Source organism: Crinia signifera, chromosome 11 (genome assembly GCF_055691185.1).
Source record: "Crinia signifera chromosome 11, ASM5569118v1, whole genome shotgun sequence".
In the NCBI taxonomy this organism is placed as follows: domain Eukaryota; kingdom Metazoa; phylum Chordata; class Amphibia; order Anura; family Myobatrachidae; genus Crinia; species Crinia signifera.
In genome coordinates, this window is record NC_139227.1 from 109402887 (window position 1) to 109425299 (window position 22413).

The following is a 22413-nucleotide window of genomic DNA, read 5'->3' on the forward strand; positions in this document are numbered from 1 at the left end:
AGGATGGAATCCGATAATGTTCACCTGTATTTGAGATGTGCACGGTGTCCGCCAATGGTGAAGGATGAGAGTAATGGATGTTGGTGATAATAATGGCCACACCACAGGGAAGATCCACACACTCCAACAAGGCTGGGTACTGTCACCTAACGCGTTTCACTGCTTACCTTTGATAAAGCTGCAGGACGCAGTGAAACTTTGTATATTGATGACCAAGAGAGCCAGAGTGAATGAATCTAAAGGTTTTGCACAACTTACAGTGCTTTTCCATGCTTCAACAGCAAACTGCATGAAAAGATCATAAAACAGAATAAAGCTAAGGCACTGCTGAGATTTGAACTCAGGATCTCCTGTTTACTAGACAGGCGCTTTAACCAACTAAGCCACAGCACCACATGAAAGCTGTTGTGTTACTTGAAAATTGCCTGCTTCTCTAAACTTCGTATAATGGTAACAAAATAAGCCAGAGTGAATAAATCTAAAGGTTTAACCATCTAAGCCACAGCATAAAATGAATAATAAAAAAGAAGGGGATTGTTTTTTTTAATCTGTGCTCTTCTGAAATGGAGTGCAACTTTAAACTTTGTATATTGATGACCAAGAGAGCCAGAGTGAATGAATCTAAAGGTTTTGCACAACTTACAGTACTTTTTCATGCTTCAACAGCAAACTGCATGAAAAGATCATAAAACAAAATAAAGCTAAGGCACTGCTGAGATTTGAACTCAGGATCTCCTGTTTACTAGACAGGCACTTTGACCAACTAAGCCACAGCACCACATGAAAGCTACTGTGTTATTTGAAAATTGCCTGCTTCTCTAAACTTCGTATAATGGTAACAAAATAAGCCAGAGTGAATAAATCTAAAGGTTTTAACCATCTAAGCCACAGCAACACATTTTAGATGCTGTGTTACTTGGAAATTACCGACTTCTTTAAACTTTGTATAATGATGACAAAGTAAGCCAGAGTGAATGAATCTAAAGGTTTTGCACATCTTACTTTTCTATGCTTTAACCGCAACCTGCACACAAAGATCATAAAACGGAATGAAAATAAGGCACTGCTGAGATTTGAACTCAGGATCTCCTGTTTACTAGACAGGCGCTTTAACCAACTAAGCCACAGCACCACAATTGAGCAGAGCGTTGCTTGAAAATTGCTTGCTTCTAAATAATAATAATAATAATAATAAAAAAAAACAGAAATCTTCCATGTGCTTTTAGTAGAAGTATTTGAGATGCTTATAAAGACTACTGCATTATCAATTCTTCAAATTTATTCTAAAGATAAATCAAGTATGATGAAATAGTTTTTCTATAAAAATTTAGTTTTCCCTTAGCACAGGCATAATTATATAAAATAAATAATAATAAAGAAGCGATTGTTTTTTTAATCTGTGCTCTTCTGAAATGGAGTACAACTTTAACCAACTAAGCCACAGCACCACATGAAAGCTGCTGTGTTACTTGAAAATTGCCTGCTTCTCTAAACTTTGTATAATGGTACCAAAATAAGCCAGTGTGATTAAATCTAAAGGTTTTAACCATCTAAGCCACAGCACCACATTTTAGATGCTGTGTTACTTGGAAATTACCGACTTCTTTAAACTTTGTATAATGATGACAAAGTAAGCCATAGTGAATGAATCTAAAGGTTCTGCACATCTTATTTTCTATGCTTTAACAGCAAACTTCAAACAAAGATCCTAAAACAGAATGAAAATAAGGCACTGCTGAGATTTGAACTCAGTATCTCCTGTTTACTAGACAGGCGCTTTGACCAACTAAGCCACAGCACCACATGAAAGCTACTGTGTTACTTGAAAATTGCCTGCTTCTCTAAACTTCGTATAATGGTAACAAATTAAGCCAGAGTGAATAAATCTAAAGGTTTTAACCATCTAAGCCACAGCACCACATTTTAGATGCTGTGTTACTTGGAAATTACCGACTTCTTTAAACTCTGTATAATGATGACAAAGTAAGCCAGAGTGAATGAATCTAAAGATTTTGCACATCTTACTTTTCTATGCTTTAACAGCAACCTGCACACAAAGATCAGAAAACGGAATGAAAATAAGGCACTGCTGAGATTTGAACTCAGGATCTCCTGTTTACTAGACAGGCGCTTTAACCAACTAAGCCACAGCACCACATGAAAGCTGCTGTGTTACTTGAAAATTGCCTGCTTCTCTAAACTTCGTATAATGGTAACAAAATAAGCCAGTGTGATTAAATCTAAAGGTTTTAACCATCTAAGCCACAGCACCACATTTTAGATGCTGTGTTACTTGGAAATTACCGACTTCTTTAAACTTTGTATAATGATGACAAAGTAAGCCATAGTGAATGAATCTAAAGGTTCTGCACATCTTATTTTCTATGCTTTAACAGCAAACTTCAAACAAAGATCCTAAAACAGAATGAAAATAAGGCACTGCTGAGATTTGAACTCAGGATCTCCTGTTTACTAGACAGGCGCTTTAACCAACTAAGCCACAGCACCACAGGAAAGCTGCTGTGTTACTTGAAAATTGACTGCTTCTCTAAACTTCGTATAATGGTAACAAAATAAGCCAGAGTGAATAAATCTAAAGGTTTTAACCATCTAAGCCACAGCACCACATTTTAGATGCTGTGTTACTTGGAAATTACCGACTTCTTTAAACTTTGTATAATGATGACAAAGTAAGCAAGAGTGAATGAATCTAAAGGTTTTGCACATCTTACTTTTCTATGCTTTAACAGCAACCTGCACACATAGATCAGAAAACGGAATGAAAATAAGGCACTGCTGAGATTTGAACTCAGGATCTCCTGTTTACTAGACAGGCGCTTTGACCAACTAAGCCACAGCACCACATGAAAGCTGCTGTGTTACTTGAAAATTGCCTGCTTCTCTAAACTTCGTATAATGGTAACAAAATAAGCCAGTGTGAATAAATCTAAAGGTTTTAACCATCTAAGCCACAGCACCACATTTTAGATGCTGTGTTACTTGGAAATTACCGACTTCTTTAAACTTTGTATAATGATGACAAAGTAAGCCATAGTGAATGAATCTAAAGGTTCTGCGCATCTTATTTTCTATGCTTTAACAGAAAACTTCAAACAAAGATCAGAAAACAGAATGAAAATAAGGCACTGCTGAGATTTGAACTCAGGATCTCCTGTTTACTAGACAGGCGCTTTGTCCAACTAAGCCACAGCACCACATGAAAGCTGCTGTGTTACTTGAAAATTGCCTGCTTCTCTAAACTTCGTATAATGGTAACAAAATAAGCCAGTGTGAATAAATCTAAAGGTTTTAACCATCTAAGCCACAGCACCACATTTTAGATGCTGTGTTACTTGGAAATTACCGACTTCTTTAAACTTTGTATAATGATGACAAAGTAAGCCATAGTGAATGAATCTAAAGGTTCTGCACATCTTATTTTCTATGCTTTAACAGCAACCTGCACACAAAGATCAGAAAACGGAATGAAAATAAGGCACTGCTGAGATTTGAACTCAGGATCTCCTGTTTACTAGACAGGCGCTTTAACCAACTAAGCCACAGCACAACATGAAAGCTACTGTGTTACTTGAAAATTGCCTGCTTCTCTAAACTTCGTATAATGGTAACAAATTAAGCCAGAGTGAATAAATCTAAAGGTTTTAACCATCTAAGCCACAGCACCACATTTTAGATGCTGTGTTACTTGGAAATTACCGACTTCTTTAAACTCTGTATAATGATGACAAAGTAAGCCAGAGTGAATGAATCTAAAGATTTTGCACATCTTACTTTTCTATGCTTTTACAGCAACCTGCACACAAAGATCAGAAAACGGAATGAAAATAAGGCACTGCTGAGATTTGAACTCAGGATCTCCTGTTTACTAGACAGGCGCTTTAACCAACTAAGCCACAGCACCACATGAAAGCTGCTGTGTTACTTGAAAATTGCCTGCTTCTCTAAACTTCATATAATGGTAACAAAATAAGCCAGTGTGAATAAATCTAAAGATTTTAACCATCTAAGCCACAGCACCACATTTTAGATGCTGTGTTACTTGGAAATTACCGACTTCTTTAAACTTTGTATAATGATGACAAAGTAAGCCATAGTGAATGAATCTAAAGGTTCTGCGCATCTTATTTTCTATGCTTTAACAGAAAACTTCAAACAAAGATCAGAAAACAGAATGAAAATAAGGCACTGCTGAGATTTGAACTCAGGATCTCCTGTTTACTAGACAGGCGCTTTGTCCAACTAAGCCACAGCACCACATGAAAGCTGCTGTGTTACTTGAAAATTGCCTGCTTCTCTAAACTTCGTATAATGGTAACAAAATAAGCCAGTGTGATTAAATCTAAAGGTTTTAACCATCTAAGCCACAGCACCACATTTTAGATGCTGTGTTACTTGGAAATTAACGACTTCTTTAAACTTTGTATAATGATGACAAAGTAAGCCATAGTGAATGAATCTAAAGGTTCTGCGCATCTTATTTTCTATGCTTTAACAGAAAACTTCAAACAAAGATCCTAAAACAGAATGAAAATAAGGCACTGCTGAGATTTGAACTCAGGATCTCCTGTTTACTAGACAGGCGAGTTGACCAACTAAGCCACAGCACCACATAAAAGCTACTGTGTTACTTGAAAATTGCCGGCTTCTCTAAACTTCATATAATGGTAACAAAATAAGCCAGAGTGAATAAATCTAAAGGTTTTAACCATCTAAGCCACAGCACCACATTTTAGATGCTGTGTTACTTGGAAATTAGCGACTTCTTTAAACTTTGTATAATGATGACAAAGTAAGCCATAGTGAATGAATCTAAAGGTTTTGCACATCTTATTTTCTATGCTTTAACAGAAAACTTCAAACAAAGATCATAAAACGGAATGAAAATAAGGCACTGCTGAGATTTGAACTCAGGATCTCCTGTTTACTAGACAGGCGCTTTAACCAACTAAGCCACAGCACCACATGAAAGCTGCTGTGTTACTTGAAAATTGCCTGCTTCTCTAAACTTTGTATAATGGTAACAAAATAAGCCAGTGTGATTAAATCTAAAGGTTTTAACCATCTAAGCCACAGCACCACATTTTAGATGCTGTGTTACTTGGAAATTACCGACTTCTTTAAACTTTGTATAATGATGACAAAGTAAGCCATAGTGAATGAATCTAAAGGTTCTGCACATCTTATTTTCTATGCTTTAACAGCAAACTTCAAACAAAGATCCTAAAACAGAATGAAAATAAGGCACTGCTGAGATTTGAACTCAGGATCTCCTGTTTACTAGACAGGCGCTTTGACCAACTAAGCCACAGCACCACATGAAAGCTACTGTGTTACTTGAAAATTTCCTGCTTCTCTAAACTTCGTATAATGGTAACAAATTAAGCCAGAGTGAATAAAACTAAAGGTTTTAACCATCTAAGCCACAGCACCACATTTTAGATGCTGTGTTACTTGGAAATTACCGACTTCTTTAAACTCTGTATAATGATGACAAAGTAAGCCAGAGTGAATGAATCTAAAGATTTTGCACATCTTACTTTTCTATGCTTTAACAGCAACCTGCACACAAAGATCAGAAAACGGAATGAAAATAAGGCACTGCTGAGATTTGAACTCAGGATCTCCTGTTTACTAGACTAAGCCACAGCACCACATGAAAGCTGCTGTGTTACTTGAAAATTGACTGCTTCTCTAAACTTCGTATAAGGGTAACAAAATAAGCCAGAGTGAATAAATCTAAAGGTTTTAACCATCTAAGCCACAGCACCACATTTTAGATGCTGTGTTACTTGGAAATTACCGACTTCTTTAAACTTTGTATAATGATGACAAAGTAAGCCATAGTGAATGAATCTAAAGGTTCTGCACATCTTATTTTCTATGCTTTAACAGCAAACTTCAAACAAAGATCCTAAAACAGAATGAAAATAAGGCACTGCTGAGATTTGAACTCAGGATCTCCTGTTTACTAGACAGGCGCTTTGACCAACTAAGCCACAGCACCACATGAAAGCTACTGTGTTACTTGAAAATTTCCTGCTTCTCTAAACTTCGTATAATGGTAACAAATTAAGCCAGAGTGAATAAAACTAAAGGTTTTAACCATCTAAGCCACAGCACCACATTTTAGATGCTGTGTTACTTGGAAATTACCGACTTCTTTAAACTCTGTATAATGATGACAAAGTAAGCCAGAGTGAATGAATCTAAAGATTTTGCACATCTTACTTTTCTATGCTTTAACAGCAACCTGCACACAAAGATCAGAAAACGGAATGAAAATAAGGCACTGCTGAGATTTGAACTCAGGATCTCCTGTTTACTAGACTAAGCCACAGCACCACATGAAAGCTGCTGTGTTACTTGAAAATTGACTGCTTCTCTAAACTTCGTATAAGGGTAACAAAATAAGCCAGAGTGAATAAATCTAAAGGTTTTAACCATCTAAGCCACAGCACCACATTTTAGATGCTGTGTTACTTGGAAATTACCGACTTCTTTAAACTTTGTATAATGATGACAAAGTAAGCCAGAGTGAATGAATCTAAAGGTTTTGCACATCTTACTTTTCTATGCTTTAACAGCAACCTGCACACAAAGATCATAAAACGGAATGAAAATAAGGCACTGCTGAGATTTGAACTCAGGATCTCCTGTTTACTAGATAGGCGCTTTGACCAACTAAGCCACAGCACCACATGAAAGCTGCTGTGTTACTTGAAAATTGCCTGCTTCTCTAAACTTCGTATAATGGTAACAAAATAAGCCAGTGTGAATAAATCTAAAGGTTTTAACCTTCTAAGCCACAGCACCACATTTTAGATGCTGTGTTACTTGGAAATTAGCGACTTCTTTAAACTTTGTATAATGATGACAAAGTAAGCCATAGTGAATGAATCTAAAGGTTTTGCACATCTTATTTTCTATGCTTTAACAGCAAACTTCAAACAAAGATCATAAAACGGAATGAAAATAAGGCACTGCTGAGATTTGAACTCAGGATCTCCTGTTTACTAGACAGGCGCTCTAACCAACTAAGCCACAGCACCACATGAAAGCTGCTGTGTTACTTGAAAATTGCCTGCTTCTCTAAACTTCGTATAATGGTAACAAAATAAGCCAGTGTGATTAAATCTAAAAGTTTTAACCATCTAAGCCACAGCACCACATTTTAGATGCTGTGTTACTTGGAAATTACCGACTTCTTTAAACTTTGTATAATGATGACAAAGTAAGCCATAGTGAATGAATCTAAAGGTTCTGCACATCTTATTTTCTATGCTTTAACAGCAAACTTCAAACAAAGATCCTAAAACAGAATGAAAATAAGGCACTGCTGAGATTTGAACTCAGGATCTCCTGTTTACTAGACAGGCGCTTTGACCAACTAAGCCACAGCACCACATGAAAGCTGCTGTGTTACTTGAAAATTGACAGCTTCTCTAAACTTCGTATAATGGTAACAAAATAAGCCAGAGTGAATAAATCTAAAGGTTTTAACCATCTAAGCCACAGCACCACATTTTAGATGCTGTGTTACTTGGAAATTACCGACTTCTTTAAACTTTGTATAATGATGACAAAGTAAGCCAGAGTGAATGAATCTAAAGGTTTTGCACATCTTACTTTTCTATGCTTTAACAGCAACCTGGACACAAAGTTTAGAAAACGGAATGCAAATAAGGCACTGCTGAGATTTGAACTCAGGATCTCCTGTTTACTAGGCAGGCGCTTTGACCAACTAAGCCACAGCACCACATGAAAGCTGCTGTGTTACTTGAAAATTGCCTGCTTCTCTAAACTTCATATAATGGTAACAAAATAAGCCAGTGTGAATAAATCTAAAGGTTTTAACCATCTAAGCCACAGCACCACATTTTAGATGCTGTGTTACTTGGAAATTACCGACTTCTTTAAACTTTGTATAATGATGACAAAGTAAGCCATAGTGAATGAATCTAAAGGTTCTGCACATCTTATTTTCTATGCTTTAACAGCAAACTTCAAACAAAGATCCTAAAACAGAATGAAAATAAGGCACTGCTGAGATTTGAACTCAGGATCTCTTGTTTACTAGACAGGCGCTTTGACCAACTAAGCCACAGCACCACATGAAAGCTACTGTGTTACTTGAAAATTGCCTGCTTCTCTAAACTTCGTATAATGGTAACAAATTAAGCCAGAGTGAATTTATCTAAAGGTTTTAACCATCTAAGCCACAGCACCACATTTTAGATGCTGTGTTACTTGGAAATTACCGACTTCTTTAAACTATGTATACTGATGACAAAGTAAGCCAGAGTGAATGAATCTAAAGATTTTGCACATCTTACTTTTCTATGCTTTAACAGCAACCTGCACACTTGGAAATTACCAACTTCTTTAACCCCTTCCCGACGAGGCCTTTTTTGTTAATTTTTTTTTTTTTCCTCCTCGCGTTCAAATAAGCGTAACTTTTTTTAATTTTCCGGCTATATAGACACATGAGGGCTTTTTTTTTGCGGGACAAGATGTACTTTTTAATGGTACCATTTACTATACCGTATAATATTCTGGGGAATCAGGAAATAATTCAATGTGGGGTAAAAAAGAAAAAAAACGCAATTCCACAATTTTGCGCTGGTTACGGTTTTTTTGGAGTTCATAGTTCGTTTAAAATGATGGGTTATCTTTATTCTATGGGTCGTTACGATTCCGGTGATACCAAACTTATATAGTTTTCGTTATGTTTTACTGATGACAAAGTAAGCCAGAGTGAATGAATCTAAAGATTTTGCACATCTTACTTTTCTATGCTTTAACAGCAACCTGCACACAAAGATCAGAAAACGGAATGAAAATAAGGCACTGCTGAGATTTGAACTCAGGATCTCCTGTTTACTAGACAGGCGCTTTGACCAACTAAGCCACAGCACCACATGAAAGCTACTGTGTTACTTGAAAATTGCCTGCTTCTCTAAACTTCGTATAATGGTAACAAATTAAGCCAGAGTGAATAAATCTAAAGGTTTTAACCATCTAAGCCACAGCACCACATTTTAGATGCTGTGTTACTTGGAAATTACTGACTTCTTTAAATTCTGTATAATGATGACAAAGTAAGCCAGAGTGAATGAATCTAAAGGTTTTGCACATTTTACTTTTCTATGCTTTAACCGCAAACTGCACACAAAGATCATAAAACGGAATGAAAATAAGGCACTGCTGAGATTTGAACTCAGGATCTCCTGTTTACTAGACAGGCGCTTTAACCAACTAAGCCACAGCACCACATGAAAGCTGCTGTGTTACTTTAAAATTGCCTGCTTCTCTAAACTTCGTATAATGGTAACAAAATAAGCCAGTGTGAATAAATCTAAAGGTTTTAACCATCTAGGCCACAGCACCAAATTTTAGATGCTGTGTTACTTGGAAATTACCGACTTCTTTAACCCCTTCCCGACGAGGCCTTTTTTGTTAATTTTTTTTTTTCCTCCTCGCGTTCAAATAAGCGTAACTTTTTTAATTTTCCGGCTATATAGACACATGAGGGCTTTTTTTTTGCGGGACAAGTTGTACTTTTTAATGGTACCATTTACTATACCGTATAATATTCTGGGGAATCAGGAAATAAATCAATGTGGGGTAAAAAAGAAAAAAAACGCAATTCCACAATTTTGCGCTGGTTACGGTTTTTTTGGAGTTCATAGTTCGTTTAAAATGATGGGTTATCTTTATTCTATGGGTCGTTACGATTCCGGTGATACCAAACTTATATAGTTTTCGTTATGTTTTACCACTAAAAAAAAAAATAGAAACTTTTACGGTTTTTCTAATTTGCGTCGCGTCGCCATGTTCTGCGGCTTATAACTTTTTTATTTTTCCACCTACGGACCTGGGTGAGGGCTCATTTTTTGCGGGCTGAAGTGTACTTTTTAATTAATACCATTATGGGATATGGGCGACTTTCTGATCTCTTTTAGTTATTTTTTTTTGGGTAGGCGGTGCGACCAAAAAAAGTAGTTTTGGCGTTGGGAATTATTTTCCGTTTACGCCTTTAACCGTGCGGGATAACTAATGTTATATTTTAATAGATCGGACTTTTAGGAATGCTGACACGTCCAGCACAGGGGTCTACATTAGACCCCTGGCTGCCATGGCAACCGATCGGCACCCTCCGATCTCGCCGCGGGGGGCCCCGATCGGCGCCGGAGGGGGGCGCCCCCCCTCCGATCAGCTATTTAAGCACTGCGGGCGCTTTGCCCGCGGTGCTTAAAGGGTTAAACGGCCACGATCGGCGAACTCGCCGCTCGTGGCCGTGAGAGCAGGTACCTGGCTGTAATATACAGCCATTACCTGCTCACTTTCAAGCCAGCTCACTCCGTGAGCTGGCTTGATTCCCCCGCAACCGACATATGACGTAAATGTACGTCATATGTCGGGAAGGGGTTAAACTTTGTATAATGATGACAAAGTAAGCCAAAGTGAATGAATCTAAAGGTTCTGCACATCTTATTTTCTATGCTTTAACAGCAAACTTCAAACAAAGATCCTAAAACAGAATGAAAATAAGGCACTGCTGAGATTTGAACTCAGGATCACCTGTTTACTAGACAGGCGCTTTAACCAACTAAGCCACAGCACCACATGAAAGGTGCTGTGTTAGTTGAAAATTGACTGCTTCTCTAAACTTCGTATAATAGTAACAAATTAAGCCAGAGTGAATAAATCTAAAGGTTTTAACCATCTAAGCCACAGCACCACATTTTAGATGCTGTGTTACTTCGAAATTACCGACTTCTTTAAAATCTGTGTAATGATGACAAAGTAAGCCAGAGTGAATGAATCTAAAGATTTTGCACATCTTACTTTTCTATGCTTTAACAGCAACCTGCACACAAAGATCAGAAAACGGAATGAAAATAAGGCACTGCTGAGATTTGAACTCAGGATCTCCTGTTTACTAGACAGGCGCTTTAGCCAACTAAGCCACAGAACCACATGAAAGCTACAGTGTTACTTGAAAATTGCCTGCTTCTCTAAACTTCGTATAATGGTAACAAAATAAGCCAGTGTGAATAAATCTAAAGGTTTTAACCATCTAAGCCACAGCACCACATTTTAGATGCTGTGTTACTTGGAAATTACCGACTTCTTTAAACTTTGTATAATGATGACAAAGTAAGCCATAGTGAATGAATCTAAAGGTTCTGCACATCTTATTTTCTATGCTTTAACAGCAAACTTCAAACAAAGATCCTAAAACAGAATTAAAATAAGGCACTGCTGAGATTTGAACTCAGGATCTCCTGTTTACTAGACAGGCGCTTTGACCAACTAAGCCACAGCACCACATGAAAGCTACTGTGTTACTTGAAAATTGCCTGCTTCTCTAAACTTCGTATAATGGTAACAAATTAAGCCAGAGTGAATAAATCTAAAGGTTTTAACCATCTAAGCCACAGCACCACATTTTAGATGCTGTGTTACTTGGAAATTACCAACTTCTTTAAACTTTGTATACTGATGACAAAGTAAGCCAGAGTGAATGAATCTAAAGATTTTGCACATCTTACTTTTCTATGCTTTAACAGCAACCTGCACACAAAGATCAGAAAACGGAATGAAAATAAGGCACTGCTGAGATTTGAACTCAGGATCTCCTGTTTACTAGACAGGCGCTTTGACCAACTAAGCCACAGCACCACATGAAAGCTACTGTGTTACTTGAAAATTGTCTGCTTCTCTAAACTTCGTATAATGGTAACAAAATAAGCCAGTGTGAATAAATCTAAAGGTTTTAACCATCTAAGCCACAGCACCACATTTTAGATGCTGTGTTACTTCTTTAAACTTTGTATAATGATGACAAAGTAAGCCATTGTGAATGAATCTAAAGGTTTTGCACATCTTACTTTTCTATGCTTTAACCGCAACCTGCACACAAAGATCATAAAACGGAATGAAAATAAGGCACTGCTGAGATTTTAACTCAGGATCTCCTGTTTACTAGACAGGCGCTTTAACCAACTAAGCCACAGCACCACATGAAAGCTACTTTGTTACTTGAAAATTGCCTGCTTCTCTAAACTTCGTATAATGGTAACAAAATAAGCCAGAGTGAATAAATCTAAAGGTTTTAACCATCTAAGCCATAGCACCACATTTTAGATGCTGTGTTACTTGGAAATTACCGACTTCTTTAAACTTTGTATAATGATGACAAAGTAAGCCATAGTGAATGAATCTAAAGGTTTTGCACATCTTACTTTTCTATGCTTTAACCGCAACCTGCACACAAAGATCAGAAAACGGAATGAAAATAAGGCACTGCTGAGATTTGAACTCAGGATCTCCTGTTTACTAGACAGGCGCTTTGACCAACTAAGCCAAAGCACCACATGAAAGCTACTGTGTTACTTGAAAATTGCCTGCTTCTCTAAACTTCGTATAATGGTAACAAAATAAGCCAGAGTGAATAAATCTAAAGGTTTTAACCATCTAAGCCATAGCACCACATTTTAGATGCTGTGTTACTTGGAAATTACCGACTTCTTTAAACTCTGTATAATGATGACAAAGTAAGCCAGAGTGAATGAATCTAAAGATTTTGCACATCTTACTTTTCTATGCTTTAACAGCAACCTGCACACAAAGATCAGAAAATGGAATGAAAATAAGGCACTGCTGAGATTTGAACTCAAGATCTCCTGTTTACTAGACAGGCGCTTTAACCAACTAAGCCACAGCACCACACGAAAGCTACTGTGTTACTTGAAAATTGCCTGCTTCTCTAAACTTCGTATAATGGTAACAAAATAAGCCAGTGTGAATAAATCTAAAGGTTTTAACCATCTAAGCCACAGCACCACATTTTAGATGCTGTGTTACTTGGAAATTACCGACTTCTTTAAACTTTGTATAATGATGACAAAGTAAGCCATAGTGAATGAATCTAAAGGTTCTGCACATCTTATTTTCTATGCTTTAACAGCAAACTTCAAACAAAGATCCTAAAACAGAATGAAAATAAGGCACTGCTGAGATTTGAACTCAGGATCTCCTGTTTACTAGACAGGCGCTTTGACCAACTAAGCCACAGCACCACATGAAAGCTACTGTGTTACTTGAAAATTGCCTGCTTCTCTAAACTTCGTATAATGGTAACAAATTAAGCCAGAGTGAATAAATCTAAAGGTTTTAACCATCTAAGCCACAGCACCACATTTTAGATGCTGTCTTACTTGGAAATTACCAACTTCTTTAAACTTTGTATACTGATGACAAAGTAAGCCAGAGTGAATGAATCTAAAGATTTTGCACATCTTACTTTTCTATGCTTTAACAGCAACCTGCACACAAAGATCAGAAAACGGAATGAAAATAAGGCACTGCTGACATTTGAACTCAGGATCTCCTGTTTACTAAACAGGCGCTTTGACCAACTAAGCCACAGCACCACATGAAAGCTACTGTGTTACTTGAAAATTGTCTGCTTCTCTAAACTTCGTATAATGGTAACAAATTAAGCCAGAGTGAATAAATCTAAATGTTTTAACCATCTAAGCCACAGCACCACATTTTAGATGCTGTGTTACTTGGAAATTACCGACTTCTTTAAACTTTGTATAATGATGACAAAGTAAGCCAGAGTGAATGAATCTAAAGATTTTGCACATCTTACTTTTCTATGCTTTAACAGCAACCTGCACACAAAGATCAGAAAACGGAATGAAAATAAGGCACTGCTGAGATTTGAACTCAGGATCTCCTGTTTACTAGACAGGCGCTTTGACCAACTAAGCCACAGCACCACATGAAAGCTACTGTGTTACTTGAAAATTGCCTGCTTCTCTAAACTTCGTATAATGGTAACAAAATAAGCCAGAGTGAATAAATCTAAAGGTTTTAACCATCTAAGCCATAGCACCACATTTTAGATGCTGTGTTACTTGGAAATTACCGACTTCTTTAAACTCTGTATAATGATGACAAAGTAAGCCAGAGTGAATGAATCTAAAGATTTTGCACATCTTACTTTTCTATGCTTTAACAGCAACCTGCACACAAAGATCAGAAAACGGAATGAAAATAAGGCACTGCTGAGATTTGAACTCAGGATCTCCTGTTTACTAGACAGGCGCTTTAACCAACTAAGCCACAGCACCACACGAAAGCTACTGTGTTACTTGAAAATTGCCTGCTTCTCTAAACTTCGTATAATGGTAACAAAATAAGCCAGTGTGAATAAATCTAAAGGTTTTAACCATCTAAGCCACAGCACCACATTTTAGATGCTGTGTTACTTGGAAATTACCGACTTCTTTAAACTTTGTATAATGATGACAAAGTAAGCCATAGTGAATGAATCTAAAGGTTCTGCACATCTTATTTTCTATGCTTTAACAGCAAACTTCAAACAAAGATCCTAAAACAGAATGAAAATAAGGCACTGCTGAGATTTGAACTCAGGATCTCCTGTTTACTAGACAGGCGCTTTGACCAACTAAGCCACAGCACCACATGAAAGCTACTGTGTTACTTGAAAATTGCCTGCTTCTCTAAACTTCGTATAATGGTAACAAATTAAGCCAGAGTGAATAAATCTAAAGGTTTTAACCATCTAAGCCACAGCACCACATTTTAGATGCTGTGTTACTTGGAAATTACCAACTTCTTTAAACTTTGTATACTGATGACAAAGTAAGCCAGAGTGAATGAATCTAAAGATTTTGCACATCTTACTTTTCTATGCTTTAACAGCAACCTGCACACAAAGATCAGAAAACGGAATGAAAATAAGGCACTGCTGACATTTGAACTCAGGATCTCCTGTTTACTAAACAGGCGCTTTGACCAACTAAGCCACAGCACCACATGAAAGCTGCTGTGTTACTTGAAAATTGTCTGCTTCTCTAAACTTCGTATAATGGTAACAAAATAAGCCAGAGTGAATAAATCTAAAGGTTTTAACCATCCAAGCCATAGCACCACATTTTAGATGCTGTGTTACTTGGAAATTACCGACTTCTTTAAACTTTGTATAATGATGACAAAGTAAGCCATAGTGAATGAATCTAAAGATTTTGCATATCTTACTTTTCTATGCTTTAACCGCAACCTGCACACAAAGATCATAAAACGGAATGAAAATAAGGCACTGCTGAGATTTGAACTCAGGATCTCCTGTTTACTAGACAGGCGCTTTAACCAACTAAGCCACAGCACCACATGAAAGCTGCTGTGTTACTTGAAAATTGCCTGCTTCTCTAAACTTCGTATAATGGTAACAAAATAAGCCAGAGTGAATAAATCTAAAGGTTTTAACCATCTAAGCCATAGCACCACATTTTAGATGCTGTGTTACTTGGAAATTACCGACTTCTTTAAACTTTGTATAATGATGACAAAGTAAGCCATAGTGAATGAATCTAAAGATTTTGCATATCTTACTTTTCTATGCTTTAACCGCAACCTGCACACAAAGATCATAAAACGGAATGAAAATAAGGCACTGCTGAGATTTGAACTCAGGATCTCCTGTTTACTAGACAGGCGCTTTAACCAACTAAGCCACAGCACCACATGAAAGCTGCTGTGTTACTTGAAAATTGCCTGCTTCTCTAAACTTCGTATAATGGTAACAAAATAAGCCAGTGTGAATAAATCTAAAGGTTTTAACCATCTAAGCCACAGCACCACATTTTAGATGCTGTGTTACTTGGAAATTACCGACTTCTTTAAACTTTGTATAATGATGACAAAGTAAGCCAGAGTGAATGAATCTAAAGATTTTGCACATCTTACTTTTCTATGCTTTAACAGCAACCTGCACACAAAGATCAGAAAACGGAATGAAAATAAGGCACTGCTGAGAATTGAACTCAGGATCTCCTGTTTACTAGACAGGCGCTTTAACCAACTAAGCCACAGCACCACATGAAAGCTACTGTGTTACTTGAAAATTGCCTGCTTCTCTAAACTTCGTATAATGGTAACAAAATAAGCCAGAGTGAATAAATCTAAAGGTTTTAACCATCTAAGCCACAGCACCACATTTTAGATGCTGTGTTACTTGGAAATTACCGACTTCTTTAAACTCTGTATAATGATGACAAAGTAAGCCAGAGTGAATGAATCTAAAGATTTTGCACATCTTACTTTTCTATGCTTTAACAGCAACCTGCACACAAAGATCAGAAAACGGAATGAAAATAAGGCACTGCTGAGATTTTAACTCAGGATCTCCTGTTTACTAGACAGGCGCTTTAACCAACTAAGCCACAGCACCACATGAAAGCTGCTGTGTTACTTGAAAATTGACTGCTTCTCTAAACTTCGTATAATGGTAACAAAATAAGCCAGAGTGAATAAATCTAAAGGTTTTAACCATCTAAGCCACAGCACCACATTGTAGATGCTGTGTTACTTGGAAATTACCGACTTCTTTAAACTTTGTATAATGATGACAAAGTAAGCCAGAGTGAATGAATCTAAAGGTTTTGCACATCTTACTTTTCTATGCTTTAACAGCAACCTGCACACAAAGATCAGAAAACGGAATGAAAATAAGACACTGCTGAGATTTGAACTCAGGATCTCCTGTTCAACTAAGCCACAGCACCACATGAAAGCTGCTGTGTTACTTCAAAATTGCCTGCTTCTCTAAACTTCGTATAATGGTAACAAAATAAGCCAGTGTGAATAAATCTAAAGGTTTTAACCATCTAAGCCACAGCACCACATTTTAGATGCTGTGTTACTTGGAAATTACCGACTTCTTTAAACTCTGTATAATGATGACAAAGTAAGCCAGAGTGAATGAATCTAAAGGTTTTGCACATCTTACTTTTCTATGCTTTAACCGCAACCTGCACACAAAGATCATAAAACGGAATGAAAATAAGGCACTGCTGAGATTTTAATTTAGGATCTCCTGTTTACTAGACAGGCGCTTTAACCAACTAAGCCACAGCACCACATGAAAGCTGCTGTGTTACTTGAAAATTGCCTGCTTCTCTAAACTTCGTATAATGGTAACAAAATAAGCCAGTGTGAATAAATCTAAAGGTTTTAACCATCTAAGCCACAGCACCACATTTTAGATGCTGTGTTACTTGGAAATTACCGACTTCTTTAAACTTTGTATAATGATGACAAAGTAAGCCAGAGTGAATGAATCTAAAGATTTTGCACATCTTACTTTTCTATGCTTTAACAGCAACCTGCACACAAAGATCAGAAAACGGAATGAAAATAAGGCACTGCTGAGAATTGAACTCAGGATCTCCTGTTTACTAGACAGGCGCTTTAACCAACTAAGCCACAGCACCACATGAAAGCTACTGTGTTACTTGAAAATTGCCTGCTTCTCTAAACTTCGTATAATGGTAACAAAATAAGCCAGAGTGAATAAATCTAAAGGTTTTAACCATCTAAGCCACAGCACCACATTTTAGATGCTGTGTTACTTGGAAATTACCGACTTCTTTAAACTCTGTATAATGATGACAAAGTAAGCCAGAGTGAATGAATCTAAAGATTTTGCACATCTTACTTTTCTATGCTTTAACAGCAACCTGCACACAAAGATCAGAAAACGGAATGAAAATAAGGCACTGCTGAGATTTTAACTCAGGATCTCCTGTTTACTAGACAGGCGCTTTAACCAACTAAGCCACAGCACCACATGAAAGCTGCTGTGTTACTTGAAAATTGACTGCTTCTCTAAACTTCGTATAATGGTAACAAAATAAGCCAGAGTGAATAAATCTAAAGGTTTTAACCATCTAAGCCACAGCACCACATTGTAGATGCTGTGTTACTTGGAAATTACCGACTTCTTTAAACTTTGTATAATGATGACAAAGTAAGCCAGAGTGAATGAATCTAAAGGTTTTGCACATCTTACTTTTCTATGCTTTAACAGCAACCTGCACACAAAGATCAGAAAACGGAATGAAAATAAGACACTGCTGAGATTTGAACTCAGGATCTCCTGTTCAACTAAGCCACAGCACCACATGAAAGCTGCTGTGTTACTTTAAAATTGCCTGCTTCTCTAAACTTCGTATAATGGTAACAAAATAAGCCAGTGTGAATAAATCTAAAGGTTTTAACCATCTAAGCCACAGCACCACATTTTAGATGCTGTGTTACTTGGAAATTACCGACTTCTTTAAACTCTGTATAATGATGACAAAGTAAGCCAGAGTGAATGAATCTAAAGGTTTTGCACATCTTACTTTTCTATGCTTTAACCGCAACCTGCACACAAAGATCATAAAACGGAATGAAAATAAGGCACTGCTGAGATTTTAATTTAGGATCTCCTGTTTACTAGACAGGCGCTTTAACCAACTAAGCCACAGCACCACATGAAAGCTACTGTGTTACTTGAAAATTGCCTCCTTCTCTAAACTTCGTATAATGGTAACAAAATAAGCCAGTGTGAATAAATCTAAAGGTTTTAACCATCTAAGCCATAGCACCACATTTTAGATGCTGTGTTACTTGGAAATTACCGACTTCTTTAAACTTTGTATAATGATGACAAAGTAAGCCATAGTGAATGAATCTAAAGGTTTTGCACATCTTACTTTTCTATGCTTTAACAGCAACCTGCACACAAAGATCAGAAAACGGAATGAAAATAAGACACTGCTGAGATTTGAACTCAGGATCTCCTGTTCAACTAAGCCACAGCACCACATGAAAGCTACTGTGTTAGTTGAAAAGTGCCTGCTTCTCTAAACTTCGTATAATGGTAACAAATTAAGCCAGAGTAAATAAATCTAAAGGTTTTAACCATCTAAGCCACAGCACCACATTTTAGATGCTGTGTTACTTGGAAATTACCAACTTCTTTAAACTTTGTATACTGATGACAAAGTAAGCCAGAGTGAATGAATCTAAAGATTTTGCACATCTTACTTTTCTATGCTTTAACAGCAACCTGCACACAAAGAATAGAAAACGGAATAAAAATAAAGCACTGCTGAGATTTGAACTCAGGATCTCCTGTTTACTAGACAGGCGCTTTGACCAACTAAGCCACAGCACCACATGAAAGCTATCGTGTTACTTGAAAATTGTCTGCTTCTCTAAACTTCGTATAATGGTAACAAATTAAGCCAGAGTGAATAAATCTAAAGGTTTTAACCATCTAAGCCACAGCACCACATTTTAGATGCTGTGTTACTTGGAAATTACCGACTTCTTTAAACTCTGTATAATGATGACAAAGTAAGCCAGAGTGAATGAATCTAAAGATTTTGCACATCTTACTTTTCTATGCTTTAACAGCAACCTGCACACAAAGATCAGAAAACGGAATGAAAATAAGGCACTGCTGAGATTTGAACTCAGGATCTCCTGTTTACTAGACAGGCGCTTTAACCAACTAAGCCACAGCACCACATGAAAGCTGCTGTGTTACTTCAAATTGCCTGCTTCTCTAAACTTCGTATAATGGTAACAAAATAAGCCAGTGTGAATAAATCTAAAGGTTTTAACCATCTAAGCCACAGCACCACATTTTAGATGCTGTGTTACTTGGAAATTATCGACTTCTTTAAACTCTGTATAATGATGACAAAGTAAGCCAGAGTGAATGAATCTAAAGATTTTGCACATCTTACTTTTCTATGCTTTAACCGCAACCTGCACACAAAGATCAGAAAACGGAATGAAAATAAGGCACTGCTGAGATTTGATCTCAGGATCTCCTGTTTACTAGACAGGCGCTTTAACCAACTAAGCCACAGCACCACATGAAAGCTACTGTGTTACTTGAAAATTGCATGCTTCTCTAAACTTCATATAATGGTAACAAAATAAGCCAGAGTGAATAAATCTAAAGGTTTTAACCATCTAAGCCATAGCACCACATTTTAGATGCTGTGTTACTTGGAAATTACCGACTTCTTTAAACTTTGTATAATGATGACAAAGTAAGCCATAGTGAATGAATCTAAAGGTTTTGCACATCTTACTTTTCTATGCTTTAACCGCAACCTGCACACAAAGATCATAAAACGGAATAAAAATAAGGCACTGCGGAGATTTGAACTCAGTATCTCCTGTTTACTAGACAGGCGCTTTAACCAACTAAGCCACAGCACCACATGAAAGCTGCTGTGTTACTTGAAAATTGCCTGCTTCTCTAAACTTCATATAATGGTAACAAAATAAGCCAGTGTGAATAAATCTAAAGGTTTTAACCATCTAAGCCACAGCACCACATTTTAGATGCTGTGTTACTTGGAAATTACCGACTTCTTTAAACTTTGTATAATGATGACAAAGTAAGCCATAGTGAATGAATCTAAAGGTTCTGCACATCTTATTTTCTATGCTTTAACAGCAAACTTCAAACAAAGATCCTAAAACAGAATGAAAATAAGGCACTGCTGAGATTTGAACTCAGGATCTCCTGTTTACTAGACAGGCGCTTTGACCAACTAAGCCACAGCACCACATGAAAGCTACTGTGTTACTTGAAAATTGCCTGCTTCTCTAAACTTCGTATAATGGTAACAAATTAAGCCAGAGTGAATAAATCTAAAGGTTTTAACCATCTAAGCCACAGCACCACATTTTAGATGCTGTGTTACTTGGAAATTACCAACTTCTTTAAACTTTGTATACTGATGACAAAGTAAGCCAGAGTGAATGAATCTAAAGATTTTGCACATCTTACTTTTCTATGCTTTAACAGCAACCTGCACACAAAGATCAGAAAACGGAATGAAAATAAGGCACTGCTGAGATTTGAACTCAGGATCTCCTGTTTACTAAACAGGCGCTTTGACCAACTAAGCCACAGCACCACATGAAAGCTAATGTGTTACTTGAAAATTGTCTGCTTCTCTAAACTTCGTATAATGGTAACAAATTAAGCCAGAGTGAATAAATCTAAAGGTTTTAACCATCTAAGCCACAGCACCACATTTTAGATGCTGTGTTACTTGGAAATTACCGACTTCTTTAAACTCTGTATAATGATGACAAAGTAAGCCAGAGTGAATGAATCTAAAGATTTTGCACATCTTACTTTTCTATGCTTTAACAGCAACCTGCACACAAAGATCAGAAAACGGAATGAAAATAAGGCACTGCTGAGATTTGAACTCAGGATCTCATGTTTACTAGACATGCGCTTTGACCAACTAAGCCACAGCACCACATGAAAGCTACTGTGTTACTTGAAAATTGTCTGCTTCTCTAAACTTCGTATAATGGTAACAAATTAAGCCAGAGTGAATAAATCTAAAGGTTTTAACCATCTAAGACACAGCACCACATTTTAGATGCTGTGTTACTTGGAAATTACCGACTTCTTTAAACTTTGTATAATGATGACAAAGTAAGCCATAGTGAATGAATCTAAAGGTTTTGCACATCTTACTTTTCTATGCTTTAACCGCAACCTGCACACAAAGATCATAAAACGGAATGAAAATAAGGCACTGCTGAGATTTGAACTCAGGATCTCCTGTTCAACTAAGCCACAGCACCACATGAAAGCTGCTGTGTTACTTCAAAATTGCCTGCTTCTCTAAACTTCGTATAATGGTAACAAAATAAGCCAGAGTGAATAAATCTAAAGGTTTTAACCATCTAAGCCACAGCACCACATTGTAGATGCTGTGTTACTTGGAAATTACCGACTTCTTTAAACTTTGTATAATGATGACAAAGTAAGCCAGAGTGAATGAATCTAAAGGTTTTGCACATCTTACTTTTCTATGCTTTAACAGCAACCTGCACACAAAGATCAGAAAACGGAATGAAAATAAGACACTGCTGAGATTTGAACTCAGGATCTCCTGTTCAACTAAGCCACAGCACCACATGAAAGCTGCTGTGTTACTTCAAAATTGCCTGCTTCTCTAAACTTCGTATAATGGTAACAAAATAAGCCAGTGTGAATAAATCTAAAGGTTTTAACCATCTAAGCCACAGCACCACATTTTAGATGCTGTGTTACTTGGAAATTACCGACTTCTTTAAACTTTGTATAATGATGACAAAGTAAGCCATAGTGAATGAATCTAAAGGTTTTGCACATCTTACTTTTCTATGCTTTAACCGCAACCTGCACACAAAGATCATAAAACGGAATGAAAATAAGGCACTGCTGAGATTTTAATTTAGGATCTCCTGTTTACTAGACAGGCGCTTTAACCAACTAAGCCACAGCACCACATGAAAGCTACTGTGTTACTTGAAAATTGCCTGCTTCTCTAAACTTCGTATAATGGTAACAAAATAAGCCAGTGTGAATAAATCTAAAGGTTTTAACCATCTAAGCCATAGCACCACATTTTAGATGCTGTGTTACTTGGAAATTACCGACTTCTTTAAACTTTGTATAATGATGACAAAGTAAGCCATAGTGAATGAATCTAA

The 22413-nt window shown here is 36.9% G+C and overlaps 37 non-coding genes across 37 annotated transcripts; all 37 read right to left on the reverse strand.

Moving 5' to 3' along the window:
• Positions 1–319: 319 nt before the first annotated feature.
• Positions 320–393, reverse strand: TRNAT-AGU (transfer RNA threonine (anticodon AGU)). Its single transcript has one exon. It is a non-coding gene; the product is annotated as a tRNA-Thr (tRNA).
• A 311-nt stretch (positions 394–704) lies between these two features.
• On the reverse strand, positions 705–778 carry TRNAT-AGU (transfer RNA threonine (anticodon AGU)). Its single transcript has one exon. It is a non-coding gene; the product is annotated as a tRNA-Thr (tRNA).
• A 280-nt stretch (positions 779–1058) lies between these two features.
• Positions 1059–1132, reverse strand: TRNAT-AGU (transfer RNA threonine (anticodon AGU)). Its single transcript has one exon. It is a non-coding gene; the product is annotated as a tRNA-Thr (tRNA).
• A 949-nt stretch (positions 1133–2081) lies between these two features.
• On the reverse strand, positions 2082–2155 carry TRNAT-AGU (transfer RNA threonine (anticodon AGU)). The gene has a single exon. It is a non-coding gene; the product is annotated as a tRNA-Thr (tRNA).
• Positions 2156–2434: 279 nt separating this feature from the next.
• On the reverse strand, positions 2435–2508 carry TRNAT-AGU (transfer RNA threonine (anticodon AGU)). Its single transcript has one exon. It is a non-coding gene; the product is annotated as a tRNA-Thr (tRNA).
• Positions 2509–2788: 280 nt separating this feature from the next.
• TRNAT-AGU (transfer RNA threonine (anticodon AGU)) lies at positions 2789–2862 on the reverse strand. Its single transcript has one exon. It is a non-coding gene; the product is annotated as a tRNA-Thr (tRNA).
• Positions 2863–3141: 279 nt separating this feature from the next.
• TRNAT-AGU (transfer RNA threonine (anticodon AGU)) lies at positions 3142–3215 on the reverse strand. Its single transcript has one exon. It is a non-coding gene; the product is annotated as a tRNA-Thr (tRNA).
• A 633-nt stretch (positions 3216–3848) lies between these two features.
• Positions 3849–3922, reverse strand: TRNAT-AGU (transfer RNA threonine (anticodon AGU)). Its single transcript has one exon. It is a non-coding gene; the product is annotated as a tRNA-Thr (tRNA).
• A 279-nt stretch (positions 3923–4201) lies between these two features.
• Positions 4202–4275, reverse strand: TRNAT-AGU (transfer RNA threonine (anticodon AGU)). The gene has a single exon. It is a non-coding gene; the product is annotated as a tRNA-Thr (tRNA).
• Positions 4276–4907: 632 nt separating this feature from the next.
• On the reverse strand, positions 4908–4981 carry TRNAT-AGU (transfer RNA threonine (anticodon AGU)). Its single transcript has one exon. It is a non-coding gene; the product is annotated as a tRNA-Thr (tRNA).
• Positions 4982–5260: 279 nt separating this feature from the next.
• On the reverse strand, positions 5261–5334 carry TRNAT-AGU (transfer RNA threonine (anticodon AGU)). The gene has a single exon. It is a non-coding gene; the product is annotated as a tRNA-Thr (tRNA).
• A 617-nt stretch (positions 5335–5951) lies between these two features.
• TRNAT-AGU (transfer RNA threonine (anticodon AGU)) lies at positions 5952–6025 on the reverse strand. Its single transcript has one exon. It is a non-coding gene; the product is annotated as a tRNA-Thr (tRNA).
• Positions 6026–6996: 971 nt separating this feature from the next.
• Positions 6997–7070, reverse strand: TRNAT-AGU (transfer RNA threonine (anticodon AGU)). The gene has a single exon. It is a non-coding gene; the product is annotated as a tRNA-Thr (tRNA).
• A 279-nt stretch (positions 7071–7349) lies between these two features.
• On the reverse strand, positions 7350–7423 carry TRNAT-AGU (transfer RNA threonine (anticodon AGU)). The gene has a single exon. It is a non-coding gene; the product is annotated as a tRNA-Thr (tRNA).
• Positions 7424–7703: 280 nt separating this feature from the next.
• On the reverse strand, positions 7704–7777 carry TRNAT-AGU (transfer RNA threonine (anticodon AGU)). The gene has a single exon. It is a non-coding gene; the product is annotated as a tRNA-Thr (tRNA).
• A 1086-nt stretch (positions 7778–8863) lies between these two features.
• TRNAT-AGU (transfer RNA threonine (anticodon AGU)) lies at positions 8864–8937 on the reverse strand. Its single transcript has one exon. It is a non-coding gene; the product is annotated as a tRNA-Thr (tRNA).
• A 280-nt stretch (positions 8938–9217) lies between these two features.
• TRNAT-AGU (transfer RNA threonine (anticodon AGU)) lies at positions 9218–9291 on the reverse strand. Its single transcript has one exon. It is a non-coding gene; the product is annotated as a tRNA-Thr (tRNA).
• A 1280-nt stretch (positions 9292–10571) lies between these two features.
• TRNAT-AGU (transfer RNA threonine (anticodon AGU)) lies at positions 10572–10645 on the reverse strand. Its single transcript has one exon. It is a non-coding gene; the product is annotated as a tRNA-Thr (tRNA).
• Positions 10646–11278: 633 nt separating this feature from the next.
• Positions 11279–11352, reverse strand: TRNAT-AGU (transfer RNA threonine (anticodon AGU)). Its single transcript has one exon. It is a non-coding gene; the product is annotated as a tRNA-Thr (tRNA).
• Positions 11353–11632: 280 nt separating this feature from the next.
• TRNAT-AGU (transfer RNA threonine (anticodon AGU)) lies at positions 11633–11706 on the reverse strand. Its single transcript has one exon. It is a non-coding gene; the product is annotated as a tRNA-Thr (tRNA).
• A 265-nt stretch (positions 11707–11971) lies between these two features.
• TRNAT-AGU (transfer RNA threonine (anticodon AGU)) lies at positions 11972–12045 on the reverse strand. The gene has a single exon. It is a non-coding gene; the product is annotated as a tRNA-Thr (tRNA).
• Positions 12046–13032: 987 nt separating this feature from the next.
• On the reverse strand, positions 13033–13106 carry TRNAT-AGU (transfer RNA threonine (anticodon AGU)). Its single transcript has one exon. It is a non-coding gene; the product is annotated as a tRNA-Thr (tRNA).
• Positions 13107–13740: 634 nt separating this feature from the next.
• On the reverse strand, positions 13741–13814 carry TRNAT-AGU (transfer RNA threonine (anticodon AGU)). Its single transcript has one exon. It is a non-coding gene; the product is annotated as a tRNA-Thr (tRNA).
• Positions 13815–14094: 280 nt separating this feature from the next.
• Positions 14095–14168, reverse strand: TRNAT-AGU (transfer RNA threonine (anticodon AGU)). Its single transcript has one exon. It is a non-coding gene; the product is annotated as a tRNA-Thr (tRNA).
• A 279-nt stretch (positions 14169–14447) lies between these two features.
• TRNAT-AGU (transfer RNA threonine (anticodon AGU)) lies at positions 14448–14521 on the reverse strand. Its single transcript has one exon. It is a non-coding gene; the product is annotated as a tRNA-Thr (tRNA).
• A 634-nt stretch (positions 14522–15155) lies between these two features.
• On the reverse strand, positions 15156–15229 carry TRNAT-AGU (transfer RNA threonine (anticodon AGU)). The gene has a single exon. It is a non-coding gene; the product is annotated as a tRNA-Thr (tRNA).
• A 280-nt stretch (positions 15230–15509) lies between these two features.
• On the reverse strand, positions 15510–15583 carry TRNAT-AGU (transfer RNA threonine (anticodon AGU)). Its single transcript has one exon. It is a non-coding gene; the product is annotated as a tRNA-Thr (tRNA).
• A 280-nt stretch (positions 15584–15863) lies between these two features.
• On the reverse strand, positions 15864–15937 carry TRNAT-AGU (transfer RNA threonine (anticodon AGU)). Its single transcript has one exon. It is a non-coding gene; the product is annotated as a tRNA-Thr (tRNA).
• A 280-nt stretch (positions 15938–16217) lies between these two features.
• Positions 16218–16291, reverse strand: TRNAT-AGU (transfer RNA threonine (anticodon AGU)). Its single transcript has one exon. It is a non-coding gene; the product is annotated as a tRNA-Thr (tRNA).
• Positions 16292–17259: 968 nt separating this feature from the next.
• Positions 17260–17333, reverse strand: TRNAT-AGU (transfer RNA threonine (anticodon AGU)). The gene has a single exon. It is a non-coding gene; the product is annotated as a tRNA-Thr (tRNA).
• Positions 17334–17613: 280 nt separating this feature from the next.
• TRNAT-AGU (transfer RNA threonine (anticodon AGU)) lies at positions 17614–17687 on the reverse strand. Its single transcript has one exon. It is a non-coding gene; the product is annotated as a tRNA-Thr (tRNA).
• Positions 17688–18989: 1302 nt separating this feature from the next.
• Positions 18990–19063, reverse strand: TRNAT-AGU (transfer RNA threonine (anticodon AGU)). The gene has a single exon. It is a non-coding gene; the product is annotated as a tRNA-Thr (tRNA).
• A 280-nt stretch (positions 19064–19343) lies between these two features.
• On the reverse strand, positions 19344–19417 carry TRNAT-AGU (transfer RNA threonine (anticodon AGU)). Its single transcript has one exon. It is a non-coding gene; the product is annotated as a tRNA-Thr (tRNA).
• Positions 19418–19696: 279 nt separating this feature from the next.
• TRNAT-AGU (transfer RNA threonine (anticodon AGU)) lies at positions 19697–19770 on the reverse strand. Its single transcript has one exon. It is a non-coding gene; the product is annotated as a tRNA-Thr (tRNA).
• A 633-nt stretch (positions 19771–20403) lies between these two features.
• TRNAT-AGU (transfer RNA threonine (anticodon AGU)) lies at positions 20404–20477 on the reverse strand. The gene has a single exon. It is a non-coding gene; the product is annotated as a tRNA-Thr (tRNA).
• A 280-nt stretch (positions 20478–20757) lies between these two features.
• On the reverse strand, positions 20758–20831 carry TRNAT-AGU (transfer RNA threonine (anticodon AGU)). Its single transcript has one exon. It is a non-coding gene; the product is annotated as a tRNA-Thr (tRNA).
• Positions 20832–21111: 280 nt separating this feature from the next.
• TRNAT-AGU (transfer RNA threonine (anticodon AGU)) lies at positions 21112–21185 on the reverse strand. The gene has a single exon. It is a non-coding gene; the product is annotated as a tRNA-Thr (tRNA).
• Positions 21186–22413: the final 1228 nt, after the last annotated feature.